Source organism: Bos indicus x Bos taurus, chromosome 4 (assembly GCF_003369695.1).
Source record: "Bos indicus x Bos taurus breed Angus x Brahman F1 hybrid chromosome 4, Bos_hybrid_MaternalHap_v2.0, whole genome shotgun sequence".
Classification (NCBI taxonomy): Eukaryota; Metazoa; Chordata; class Mammalia; order Artiodactyla; family Bovidae; genus Bos; species Bos indicus x Bos taurus.
In genome coordinates, this window is record NC_040079.1 from 73,587,258 (window position 1) to 73,601,461 (window position 14,204).

The 14,204-nt window shown below is 43.7% G+C and overlaps 1 protein-coding gene across 4 annotated transcripts in view; it reads right to left on the reverse strand.

The window, feature by feature from the left end:
* The window catches only part of LHFPL3 (LHFPL tetraspan subfamily member 3), a 654,591-nt gene that overhangs the window by 44,228 nt on the left and 596,159 nt on the right, over nucleotides 1–14,204 (reverse strand). The gene's annotated exons all lie outside the window — the stretch shown is intronic.

The window sequence follows — 14,204 nt, forward strand, 5'->3', positions numbered from 1 at the left end:
TCGATCCCTAGCTTGGGAAGATCCCCTGGAGGAGGGCATGGCAACCCACTTCAGTATTCTTGCCGAGAGATTCCCATGGACAGAGGAGCCGGTAAGGCTATGGTCCCCAGGGTCACAGAGAGTCGGACACGACTGAAGTGGCTTAGCACACACGCACACAGAACCCAAGACTCCCACTTTCTCTCTCCCCAGTGCTAAGCTGCCTGGTTTGGCCTTATAACATCACATTGGGCTGGGAAGAGAGCAGACAGTGGAGGAAGGGCTTCAGATCAGCCCCTAGAGCGCTGACATCCAAGCCTGCGGAGAAAGGAACTTTCTAAAGGCAAAGCACCTCCCTGTGAAGATCCTGAGCCTTCTTGTACGAAGGGAACCTCTGTGGCCAGTCTCACAGGGTTTCCTATTTACACCCCACCATCTCGGCCCATGGCCGAGGGGCAGACCAGGACAAGTCTTCCATCACCAACCCTTCCTGGATCTGCTCTGGTCTTGGGTCACAGGTAGCCACTGTGTAGCCAAATGCCTCATTGGATCCCTCACACAATCTCACCACCAATTTCTCAGCTCTTCCTTCTTAAAGCTCTCTTCTTCGTTGACCACTGTCGGCACTGGGGCTACACTCCCCACCCCCAGTGCTAACCTTGGGCAGGGAGCTGAGGAATGAACGGGAAAAGAGACAGTGAGGCCTCTGAGCCAGGCCTGGACAAAGGAGGCCAGTGGGTCTCTTTGCATATGAGATTCAAGGAGGTGCTCACTCTCAGGGTTGTGCAAACACAGGACAAGGGCCTCCTTAAATTTTGCGTGCTAGGCTCCTCATTGGCCTCACCCTAGTCTCAGTCCTGCTGTGAGGGCCGGCTGCACTGTCACCAGATCCCTTGGGGAAGCTGCCTGGGCTGGGGTTACTCAGACATGGCCCGCACTGTGTATTCTTTCTTCCAAGACTGACTGACTCCACCATGCAACAGGAACCCCGGGGCATGCAAGAATTCTGCAGCATGTGCTGGGCTGAAAGAACCAGCACTTGTGTTCCAGGGTGACCAGAACACCAACACTCCCCACACGATGCCAGGACAACACTCTGCAGAAGCGGTCCAGTGAGGATGCTGCCATGATTACCTAAATGACCTGCACAAAGAATTTTCCACCTGAAGGCTTGAAGGGGCTAGCCCTTCAAACAGATATGTGAAGCTGGCAGGTTAAGAGGGTAAAGGGCAGGGTTTTTCCCTCCAGATGTTGCTATCACTCCTAGTGATTCTGAGACACCAGGACCGTCTGCAGAATTTGGTGGCAGCATAAGCATGGTTACACTGTGACCTTTGCTTTATAAAACTTTCTGCTTTTTTCAAAATGCTTGCTAACGTTTCCCATGCACCATGGATGCTGCATAGCTCAGGGGAGTCAATTTAAAAGCTGTCATCTTCTCCTAGGTTTGTACAGAGCAGGACTGAATAAATAAGTCATTCAGTGCTGCTGTGGATCTTTGTTCAGTTGGGTTTGTCCTCGTAACATGTCATGGGCTCTGAGGCACCCATGTTCCATTTCCAAAGGGCTCTTTGCAAACCCTTTTCGAAGCTGTCATTTGAATCACTGCTCATGAGAGCAGCATTCATAATGGCCACGTTGTCCACACTATCTAAATGCTGTGGTATCGCTGGATTTTCTACGTGTTTGCCAGCTCTGAAAGGTCTCCTGTGACCTGCTTCTGCAGACTGTTCCCATCTGACCTATTCCATAAGGGCTTGGAGCTCCCACTGTCAGGACAGCTGAGGGGCAGGCGCTGAGCGAGAAAAATACTTGGTGGGGCCACTCAGGCTTTTAGCAGAATGGCACGCTACATCTTTGTTGTGAAAATGAGTAAGGGTGGGATTCCAGGCTGTTTTTTCCTCATTGGCCCTACAGGCTTTGTCAGTTTCTCCCACTCTGTTGTTTCAATCTGTGCCCATCTCTAACAACGCTTTCTGACACCCTTCATCTTCCGGAGGTTGAATATGGCCCCCTGGAAATAACACCTCACCTTCTAGGCCCTCAGGAGCTCTATAGGATCTGCCCCACGGTAGGGATGGCAGGGGGAGAGCTGGCTGCAGATTCTCCGCATTTCCTCCCACTGAGAGGTGGGTTTATGTTCCCCTCCCCTTTAATCCGGGCTTTAAGAGTATCAGTGGTTTGCTTTTTAATGTGGTAAAAACACACACACACACACACACACACAGAATACAATCTACCATCTCAGTCATTGTGGAGTGTGTAGTTCAGTAGTGTTCAGTAAATTCACATTGTTGTGAAACAGATCTCCAGGACTTTGAATAATGCAAGCCTGAAATTTTATACCCATTACACAAATCCCCTCTCCCTCAGTAACATACCCTCATCCCTCGATAATCGCCATTCTGTTTTCCCTTTCTATGAATTCGATGTCTTTAGATAGCTCCTGTAGGGGGAATTATACAGTATTTGTCTTTTTGCAACTGGTGCATTTCACTTAGCATGGTGTCCTCCAGGCTTATCTATGCTGTAGCATGTGACAGTATTTCCCTACTTTCTAAGGTGGAATCGTATTCCACTGTGTGTGTGTGCCACTTTCTGCTTGTCCGTTCATCTGCTGATGGGCATTTGGGTTGCTCCCACCTTTTGTGCATTGTGCACAGTGCTGCTATGACATGGGTATGAAGACACCTCTTCAGGACCCTGGTTTCAATGCTCCTGGATACACACCCAGAAATGGGACTGTGGATCATATGGTAGTTCTATTTTTAGCTTTTTGAGGAACCTCCATACTATTCTCTTTTTTAGTTTTTTTTTTTTTTCATACTATTTTCTGTTGCACTGTTTTATAATCCCACCCACAGTGCACAAAGATATAATTTCTTCATATCTGTCTGACATTTTAAAATTTCTGTTTTGACAGTAGCCATCCTGAGGGTGTAAGGTGATAACTGTGGTTTTGATTTGCATTTTTATGGTCATTAGTGATGTTGAGAACCTTTAGAGCACTGGCAGTTTCCAATGTCTCTGCTGGAGTGACCACATGAAGAGGTCCTGGTAGCACACAGAGAGGGAAAGTGGTCCAGCTGAGCCCACTTCTCCAGCCATCCCTGCAAGGGGCCTACCTGTGAGTGAGCCTTCTTGGACCCTCCATACTACTGATCCGCAAAATGACCCTAGTTGATGTTACATGGAGCAGAAGAACTGCTCAGTTAAACCCTTCCCAATTTCCTGATCCACACAATTGTGAGAAATAATAAAACTGGTTGTTAGGAGCCATCCTAATGGGTGTGAGGTTTTTAAACAAAATTTTGACAAAGTTTTAAGCCACAAAAATTTGGGATAGTTCCTCATGCAGCAACAGATAACTGCAACAGTGGGCAGATGCCCTTTCTCTGACTGTGGTTTAGATCTGCTGAGTTAAATATTCCTTCATGACACAATTTCTAGAGGAGCAGTACCCGAAACCCCATCCTCTGATTACTGGTTTACCTGTATCCTTTCTTTGGGCAATCACTTGTTTGTCCCTCAAGGGGTCTAACTGTAGTGGGTTTGGATTTGTGCTGAAAATAAATGCATGGTCAAAATATACTTCTGTGCTGAATTAAGGTCTAACACTGATTTTGGTTGCAGCTGATTAGTACTAACACTGTAGGTGATGAGAAGGTCTGAAGTTGTTGAGGTTGCATGTATATGTCCATTGCTCATCCTGACTTGCAGGCCACCTTCCCATTCATCAATCCCCACCAGCATACTCTCTGGCCCCTGACTGCAGTGATGCAAGAGAACAATAAGATAGGAAGCTATGCCCCAGTTACCAAGTCCTTCTAGATTCTCTAATGCCTTTTTACCACAACCAAAAAGGTAATACCAGTATTTCTGGGCTTTATCATCCAGCTCACATCCAAATGTTTAGTTGCTCATAGCCTGGACTTTTTGATGGGCTTGGCTGTGACTGTACCTGCTTGGTGGCATCTAGAGTTTCAGTACCAGGGCCAGAGGCAGAGGGATGGGCATGGAGGAGAAAAGAAGGATTACAGTCGATAGTATTATAGTCTTTGACTCTCTTCACATAGGACCAGTGATTATGTTTACATTTTTAGAACAGAAAGCAAAATACAAAATAGAAATAACTTTCTCATGAAGACATCCACCCCTGTTACCTGTCATAGTTCAGTTTGGTTTCTTACCATCACATTTCCATTTATTTGCTTCATAGCACTGCTCATGATCTGTAACTAGCTCATGCATTTTGGTGTTTTTTTTTTTCTGCTTTTTTCCCCCATGAGAATGTGACCTCTAGGCCATCAGCATCTCCTTTGTCTTGCTCACCCATGTACCACCAGCTCCCAGCCCCGAGCCTGATGACAGGTGATCTGTAAATACTAGCAGAATAAATGGAAGAATTAAGAAACCAAAGAGCCTCTCCGTCTCCCCTGCCAAAAATCCATTAGGTCAGTGCTTTTAAAACTTCAATATGCTTAAGAATTGCCCAGGTATCTTGCTAAATATGCAGATTTTGATCAAGCTGGTCTGGGATGAAGCCTGGAAATTTGCATTTTTAACTATCTCCCAGGTGATGCTGCTGCCGCCGCCGCCACTGGTCCCACACTCTTGGAAGCAAGGCCCTGGACTGAGCTCCCTGAGGAGACCGTGTCCTACTCATCTTTATACTCCCAGCTCAGTGAGATGCTTGGTTTACAATAAGTGTTCAAAAATTGTTTTTTTTGAGTGAATGGATGAAACCAACCAGTCACATAAATCTATGAAAAACCCAAAGCAAACCAAAGCTTAGGAGACTGGTGGAGGCACTCAGTGACCTGAAACTTCAGTGAAGACTCTGGGGGGCTTTCTATTCCTTCTACTTCCATTAAAGAGCTGGGCAGAGGAAGCCAAGGTTAGGGAGAGGGGTTCTCCCATCCTGAGCCTACAGACAGAGATTTTCTCTCTTGGTTGTAACAATAATTAAAAATATATATATACATACAGAGGTATCTAGGAAATGCAAAATTTCTGAGACAGGCCCAGTTCATTTTCTCTCGTCTTTTTTTCCCTTCTCCTACTTTTTAGCCTTTATATTCTCTGCCTTTCTTGCTCTTTTTCTTTCTGTCTCTTTCTAATTTCATTTCCATCTGACATACTGATTTGAACACAGGAGAGTTAGAGGATAATTGCAGAGGATAGTTCTTCTGGCTACTCTGTTGAGAAGGGGCAGAAAATGGCCTAAGGATAAGGTCCTGGTGACTGTGCACTGTTCTTGTGTTCAATGGACAATTCACCACTGACATCAGGCACAACACTATCCCACGTGACCTTTTCTAGAAAGTAAATAATTCATGAGCAGGAATTTCTATTGTTAACTCAACAACATCTCTTTCCTTTCTCCCCTTGTCTCCATTAAGAAATACTATAGAATCTGTTCTCCATAGTGGCTGTATTAGTTTGCATTCCCACCAACAGTGTAAGAGGGTTCCCTTTTCTCCACACCCTCTCCAGCATTTATTGCTTATAGACTTTTGGATCGCAGCCATTCTGACTGGCGTGAGATGGTACCTCATTGTGGTTTTGATTTGCATTTCTCTGATAATGAGTGATGTTGAGCATCTTTTCATGTGTTTGTTAGCCATCTGTATGTGTTCTTTGGAGAAATATCTGTTTAGTTCTTTGGCCCATTTTTTGATTGGGTTGTTTATTTGAAAAACTGGAAATAGAACTGCCATATCATCCAGCAACCCCACTGCTGGGCATACACACCGAGGAAACCAGAATTGAAAGAGACACGTGTACCCCAATGTTCATTGCAGCACTGTTTATAATAGCCAGGACATGGAAGCAACCTAGATGTCCATCAGCAGATGAATGGATAAGAAAGCTGTGGTACATATACACAATGGAACGTTACTTACCTATTAAAAAGAATGCGTTTGAATCAATTTTAATGAGGTGAATGAAACTGGAGCCAATTATATAGAGTGAAGTAAGTCAGAAAGAAAAACACCAATACAGTATACTAACGCATATATACAGAATTTAGAAAGAAGGTAATGATGACCCTATATGTGAGACAGCAAAAGAGACACAGATATAAAGAACAGACTTTTGGACTCTGTGGGAGAAGGTAAGGGTGTGATGATTTGAGAGAATAGCATTGAAACATGTATATTACCATATAGTAAATAGATCTTCAGTCCAGGTTCGATGCATGAGACAGGGTGCTCAGGGCTGGTGCACTGGGATGACCCTGAGGGATGGGATGGGGAGGGAGGTGGGAGGGAGGGTCAGGATGGGGGACACATGTACACCCATGGCTGATTCATGTCAATGTATGGCAAAACCCACTACAATATTGTAAAGTAATTATCCTCCAATTAAAATCAATAAATTAAAAAAGGAGAAATACTATAGAATCTATTAAAAGCAACAGGTACAATTCCTTGGAAGGCTTCCCCAGGCACACTGAGAATAGAATGAGGGTGCTTACTTGTTAATCCTAACAAAATTCACTGTCCAGTTTTAACAAGAAGCCATTCCATACTTTACACAGGTTGAAAGGCTTTTAATAATGAGTTCAAAAGACACGCTGTCGGGGGGCAGTGTAGCACCCTCATTCTTAGTGCATTCCATAAGTGCAACCTTACTATGCCATGCCTGCTTTGCTGACTTCTATAGAAGTCATTTACTTCCACTTCAGTGACTTGCAGAGAAGCACATATACTTCTGTGCATAGAAATTACAAATTTGTTCATAACTGTTTTGCTTTTCCCTTTCATGAACTAGCTCATAACTAACAATTCACTCTGTGGTCATGACAATCTTTTAAAATATTAATAAAAACAAAAACAAATTGAGTATTACCATACACGAAACTGCAAATCATGGAACCCAAATATGTGTGCGCTCCTCAAGATGAATATTCCTTTCTGCCTGTGACAGTGACTATTCAGCCTCCCACATCTTCCTCTACGCTGCTTCTCCTTCCTGCTCAGGAAAGATGACCAAGAATAACGTGTCGTTTCCTCCTTCCTTGCTTCCGTCCACGTCTGTCTTGCCCTGGGTGCACTTTCCCTCTGCCTCACAGGTGTTCTCTTTTCCAAGTGCTACCTTGAGATATAAGTTTCCTGATTTTCTTGAAGGCATATAACTATTTGGTCAAATATGTTTTCTCTGGCTCTGAATACTAATCTCACCTGGGTGGGGAACCCTCTAGAAGTTCTTTAATATCTCTGAGTTTCATTTGAAAGATGGGAGGAACCCCTTCCCAAGGCTGTCCTGATGACTGATAGAGATGATGCTGATGGTGCTTAAGACTGAATGGACAACTATGGCTGACAGGAGGAACTCAGCGAATGTCGCCGGGTTGCTTTTGTTGAAGGGGTGAGGGAGCTTAAAAAAATGTCTGAATACGAAACAGACACACACATCAGTGCTGTGTCTCTACTATCATGATTTCCCAAGTGAGCATGTGTGTATGTGTACCTGTATCTGAGGTTCTTGGTCTTGGAAAGAGGGGTCAGAGTGACTCTGTGAAGTGGCAGCCAACCCCAGAGGAGCTGCTAGCAGCTTCCAGAATGAAAGGCAGGGCCACGTTCCCTGGTCAGGCACACCAGATCTGCTTTTCTTTGTAACTTGTTTGGACTCTCAGGCTGTTGAGAGTTGTCACTAGGAAAATCCAGCCCCAACCCAGAATGCCCCAGTCCACTCAACGAGAACCACAATCACCTGCTTCTAAGCATATCTCCAAGCTTTCAGTTCTATGAAAACTTTCCACAGTTGTCCCGTCCCGCTTAGTTTATACACAAGATGAGTTCGTGGGAGAACATCCATTTTTTAGGAAATATTTTCCTGTAAAAGTCAGTATTCGCAGTAGAGGGTGTGGACTCTCCGCCTTTTACCCTTGGGTGTTGCCATTTCACTGTCCACTGGCCAGTGTCCCTCTGCCTGCCCCAGAATCTCTTTGCCTGAGGACTTTTTCTGGACATAAGAACCCTCTCTGCTTATGCATAGGGCAGACGAGAACCGCCAGGGAATTAAGTCTCCTCTTCCCAGCAATCCTCAGTTGATGACTGATGGAAACTGAGGTATACATACCACCTCCCTTGTCCATGGTCTCCTGGGCTTCTCGCATGGGACTGAACTCCAATTACCCAAGAAGTGACTTGTGGCTGCCCTCTATTTCATGTCTTCCCTTCTCATGTCCCACCAGTGTTTTCTGGGATTGCTTCCCCAACAGACTATTTACACTTGATTCCTGGTTTCAGGGACTGCCTATGGGAGAATCTGAACTGAGACTGTAATTTTTAATTTATTTTTTTAATTGGAAGGAAGTTGCTTTACAATGTTGTGATGGTTTCTGCAGTATGACAATGCAAATCAGCCATAATTATACATATATCACCTCTCTCTTCAGCCTGCCTGCTCTCCATCCATCCTAGTCCTTTGGATCATCACAGAGCACCTGGCTGGGCTCCCTGTGTTATACAGCGACTTTTCACCAGCTATCTATTTTACACATGATAGCGTATGTATGTCTATGCCACCTTCTCCACTCGTCTCACTCTCTCCTTCCCGCACTATGTCCACGAGTTTCTGTAACTGTGTCTCCACATTAGAAAGTCATCTCCCCTTCACTCCAGCTGTTTCCTACAGAGGATTCAGTTTGGCCTTTTTGCTCTGCTCTGTGGAGCTGATGCTGATACGCCCCTAGTGGAAGTAGATACCTATCTTTGTGGGGAAGTTTAGGGGTAATGGCTGCCAGCAAAACAAGCTTGGGCATGAAAAGAGAAAATGCTAAGGGTTTCTTTAAGGCATAGGAAGACAGGCAAAAAACAAATTATCCATCAAAAGTTATATGTCAAGATTAGTAAGCTCTTTTGTGAAGCTTCATCTCGCTTCCCTTCCCTTGACCCTTGAGACCCAGGGAGGCCTGCAAGAGTTTTAATGTGATTTCTAGAATGTGCTTAACTTTCAGAGAGGGAACAGCTTAGCCCCTGGGAGAATTCCATTAATACAATTTTGCAATAGAAAAGCTTCCTATTGCCTAATCTTATTAGATCTGTTTTATGGACAGTAAGTGGGTAAAAGCTGAGTTTGTGACTTGGTAACTGTGAATACACAATTTTTGAGTGCTTAGAATTGTGGAATAAAGAAGAGATTTTCTATGTGTGCAGAGAGGAGGTACAGAACTCCAGAAATGACCATTTACTAAAACAGAATAAAACAGGAACATGCCATATCAGCCACCATAAAATAACACAAGGGAGGGGAAAAGAGAGGAACCAGTTACTTCAATCTTCCTCCAATTCTCCTAATAAATAAGACCTTTGATATAACCCTAAAACCACTTGTTCGTAGCCATCCTTACTTATATTTCTACTTTTGCTTAGTTGTGCATCATTCACTCAACAGACACTAAACTGAGCATATACAATGCATCAGGCACAGTTGTGGGCACTGGGGACACAGTGGTGGACAGAAGAGAACAAGTCCTAGCTCTCACAGACCTTGCCCTTGAATGTGGTCGACAATAAACAAATAAACATACATTGTAATATATCAGATCATTTTAGGTGCTAGGAAGAAAAAGAAATCAGAGTAAGAAAAGAGTTGCTATTTGGAAGTAGGTGATCAGGGAGGGAGGGCCTCTCTGCATGAAGCGAGGGGACAAGATAGGTGGGGTCTCCAAATTCTGGGTGGAGCCATCAGCAAAGCAAAGGCAGGAGGAACATCAGGGGAGCCAGGGTATCTGGGGACAGGAGACGGGTCAGCCACGTGGATGGGGCAAATCTTGTGATAGGGAAGTCATCGGAGGGTAGGGAGGTAATGAGAACTATGTTATAAAAAATTCAACTATGGCTATTTGTAGCATCTAGACTGTAAGGGTAAGAGTGGAAGCAGGAAGGACAGTTAGGAAACAACAAAGTAGCCTGGGTGAGCAGAAGTGCTGGCTTGGACCAGGCTGGTAGAGGTGGAGGTGGTGATAGGCAGATTTCAGATGCACTCTTAAGGCAGACTTGGTGATAGGCTGCATGAAGTGTGTGTTGGGGGAGGGGAGGAGACTGACTAATGGATGATGACGATTCTGATCCAACTCATTTGGGTGAATGATATGCTATTTCCTGGAACAGGGGAACACTGGGGGAGAAACATTATTTGAGGAAAATCAGAAATTTAGTTTTGTATGTGTTAAAGTTTGAGCCAATTATAAGACATCTAGGTGGAGGCCACCCAAGAAAGACAGGTCATGGTGGAGAGTTCTAAGAAAACGTGAAGAAGGGAGAAGGGAATGGCAAACCACTTCAGTATGCTTGCCTTGAGAACCCCATGAATAGTATGAAAAGACAAAAAGATACGACACTGAAAGATGAACTTCCCAGGTCAGTAGGTGCCCAACATGCTACTGGAGAAGAGTGGAGAAATAGCTCCAGAAGGAGTGAAGGCTGAGCCAAAACGAAAACAATGCCCAATAGTGGCTAAGACTGGTGATGGAAGTAAAGTCCGATGCTGTACATAACAACCTTGCATAGGAACCTGGAGTGTCAGGTCCATGAATCAGGGCAAAGTGGAAGTGGTCAAACAGGAGATGGCAAGAGTGAACATCGATATTTTAGGAATCTGTAAACTAAAATGGACCAGAACAGGCAAATTTAATTCAGATGACCATTATATATACTAGTATGGGCAAGAATTCCTCAAAAGAAATGGAGTAGCCCTCAGAGTCAACAAGAGTCCAAAATGCAGACTTGGGTGCAGTCTCAAAAATGACAGAATGATCTCTGTTCATTTCCAAGGCAAACCATTCAATATCACAGTAACCCAAGTCTATGCCCCAACCACTAATGCTGAAGAAGCTGAAGTTGAAAGGTTCTGTGAAGACCTACATGACATTGTAGAACTAACACCAAAAAAGATGTTCTTCTTACCATGGGGGACTGGAATATAAAAGTAGGAAGTCAAGAGATACCTGGAGTAACAGGCAAGTTTGGCCTTGGAGTACAGAATGAAGCAGGGCAAAGGCTAACAGAGTTTTTCCAAGAGAATGCACTGTTCACAGCAAACACTCTCATCAAACAACACAAGAGATGACTCTACACATGGACATCAGATGGTCAATACCGAAATCAGATTGATTTTATTTTTTGCAGCCAAAGATGGAGAAGCTCTATACAGTCAGCAAAAACAAGACCAGGAGCTGACTGTGGCTCAGATCATAAATTCCGTATTGCCAAATTCAGACTTAAGTTGTAGAAAGGAGAGAAAACCACTAGGCCATTCAGGTATGTCCTAAATCAAATCACTTACAATTATACAGTGGAAGTGAGAAATAGATTCAAGGGATTAGATTTGATAGACTGAGTGCCTGAAGAACTATGGATGGAGGTTCTTATCTCTGTACAGCAGGCAGTGATCAAAACCATCCCCAAGAAAAAGAAATGCAAAAAGGCAAAATGGTTGCCTGAGGAGGCCGTACAAATCGTTGAGAAAAGAAGAGAAGTAAAAGGCAAAGGAGCAAAGGAAAGATATACCCATCTGAATGCACAGTTCTAAAGAACAGCAAGGAGAGATAAGAACGCCTTCCTAAGTGGTCAATGCAAAGAAATAGAGGAAATCAACAGAATGGGAAAGACTAGAGATGTCTTCAAGAAAATTAGCGATACCAAGGGAACATTTCATGCAAAGATGGCCACAATAAAGGACAGAAATGGTATGTACCTAACAGAAGCAGAAGATATTAAGAAGAGATGGCAAGAATACGCAGAAGAACTAAACAAAAAAACATCTTAATAACCCAGATAACCATGATGGTGTGATCACTCACCTAGAGCCAGACATCCTGGAATGTGAAGTCAAGTGGGGCTTAGGAATCATCACTATGAACAAAGTTAGTGGAGGTGATGGAATTCCAGTTGAGCTATTTCAAATCCTAAAAGATGATGCTCTTAAAGTGCTGTACTTAACATGCCAGCAAATTTTGAAAACTCAGCAGTGACCACAAGACTGGAAAAGGTCAGTTTTCATTCCAATCCCAAAGAAAGGCAATGCCAAAGAATGTTCAAACTACCACACAATTGCACTCATTTCACATGCTAGCAAAGTAACGCTCAAAATTCTCCAAGCTAGGCTTCAATAGTACATGAACTGAGAACTTGCAGATATTCAAGCTGGATTTAGAAAAGGCAAAGGAACCAGAGATCAAATTGCCAGCGTCTGTTGGATCATAGAAAAGGCAGAAAAATTCCAGAAATACATCTACTTCTGCTTCATTGACTATACTAAAGCCTTTGTGTAGATCACAACAAACTGTGGAAAATTCTTAAAGAGATGGGAATACTAGACCACTGTACCTGCCTCCTGAGAAACCTGTATGCATGTCAAGAAGCAATAGTTAGAACTAGACATGGAACAACAGACTGGTTCCAAATTGGGAAAGGAGTACATCAAGGCTGTATATTGTCACCATGCTTATTTAACTTATATGCAGAGTACATCATGAGAAATGCCGGGCTGGATGAAGCACAAGCTGGAATCAAGATTGCCAGGAGAAATATCAATAACCTCAGATATGCAGATGACACCAGCCTTATGGCAGAAAGCAAAGAGGAACTAAAGAGTCTCTTGATGAGGGTGAAAGAGGAGAATGAAAAAGCTGGCTTAAAACTCAACATTGAAAAACTAAGATCTTGTTATCTGGTCCCATCACTTCATGGCAAATAGATGGGGAAACAATGGAAACAGTGACAGACTTTATTTTCTTTGGCTCCAAAATCACTGCAGATGGTGATTGCAGCCATGAAATTAAAAGATGTTTGCTCCTTGGAAGAAAAGCTATGACCAAACTAAACAGTGTATTAAAAAACAGAGACATTAGTTTGCCTATAAAGGTCCATATAGTCAAAGCTATGGTTTTTCCAGTAGTCATGTATGGATGTGAGAGTTGGACCATAAAGAAGGCTGAATGTTAAAGAATTGATGCTTTTGAACTATGGTGTTGGAGAAGACTCTTGAGAGTTCCTTGGGCTGCAAAGAGATCCAAACAGCCAATCCTAAAGGAAATCAATCCTGAATATTCATTGAAAGGACTGATTATGACGCTGAAGCTCCAATACTTTGGCCACCTGATGTGGAGAGCTGACTCATTAGAAAAGACCCTGATGCTGGGAAAGATTGAGGTCAGGAAGAAAAGGGGACGACAGAGGATGAGATGGTTGGATGGCATCATTGACTCAATGGACATGAGTTTGAGCAAGCTCCGGGAGTTGGTGAAGGACAGGGAAGCCTGGGGTGCTGCACTCCATGGGGTCCCAAAGAGTCGGACACAACTGAGTGACTGAACAACAACAGGCGGAGGCATAGAGGAGGCAGTTAGACACAAGGGTCTGGACAGCAAGGGGAGAGGGTGGGACTAGAGATACATATTTAGGAAACACCAGTTGTGTGGATGGTATTTAAAATCATGAGCTAGGAAGAGTTCACTTAGGGGCTCTAAGAGAGAAGGGGGGACACCCAATAATTGAAGGCTGGGTCATAGCCACCTTTAGAGGGAGAAGAAGTGGTCTGGGAGCAACAAAGAGCAAGGGGCTATTACTCTGTAGCAGCTTTATATTAGGCTGGGCAACTGGGCAGTTTCGTATTAAAAAAATAAACTGAGTATCAAATAAAATAGAAGCCTCAGTTGTGATGTCTCTGGGATAGAGTGTAAAGGATTGCAGCTGGGACCTTCTGCACTTGGATGAGCTTGAAGCACACATGCTGTCAGGGTGGGGATATTTGGGAGGGTGGTTCTTCCTGTCCATCCCTCTCGCAACTCCTCTCCTAATCTTCCATCTCCCACTCTTCCTCCTTTGCTTTCTTCTTCTCTTCCTTCTCTTTTCCCTCTACTCCACTAGTCAGTGAGCCTGGGGTTCCAGGACAGAAGAAAGCTTCCCCTGAGGTATGGGTCACTGACAAGGTCATTTTACTTTAAATGTCCATCCCAGACGTTTCACTAATTGGGAATTCATTAAGATTTGTAAAACGTCAGAATGCAAATTCTCCTGAAAGGGGAGTTTATTTGTTCTTCACAGTTCAGTGTGAATTACTTTAATCAGATAATCAGTTAACAGCTGGTTGAGATCAATGTGTACTATATTTTCTGTTTAAAAAAAAAATCTCACTAGGAATAGAGCAGAGATTCTCAAGTTTAATCATGCATAAGATTGACTTTGGAAGCTCATTAAAATGCAGAGTCC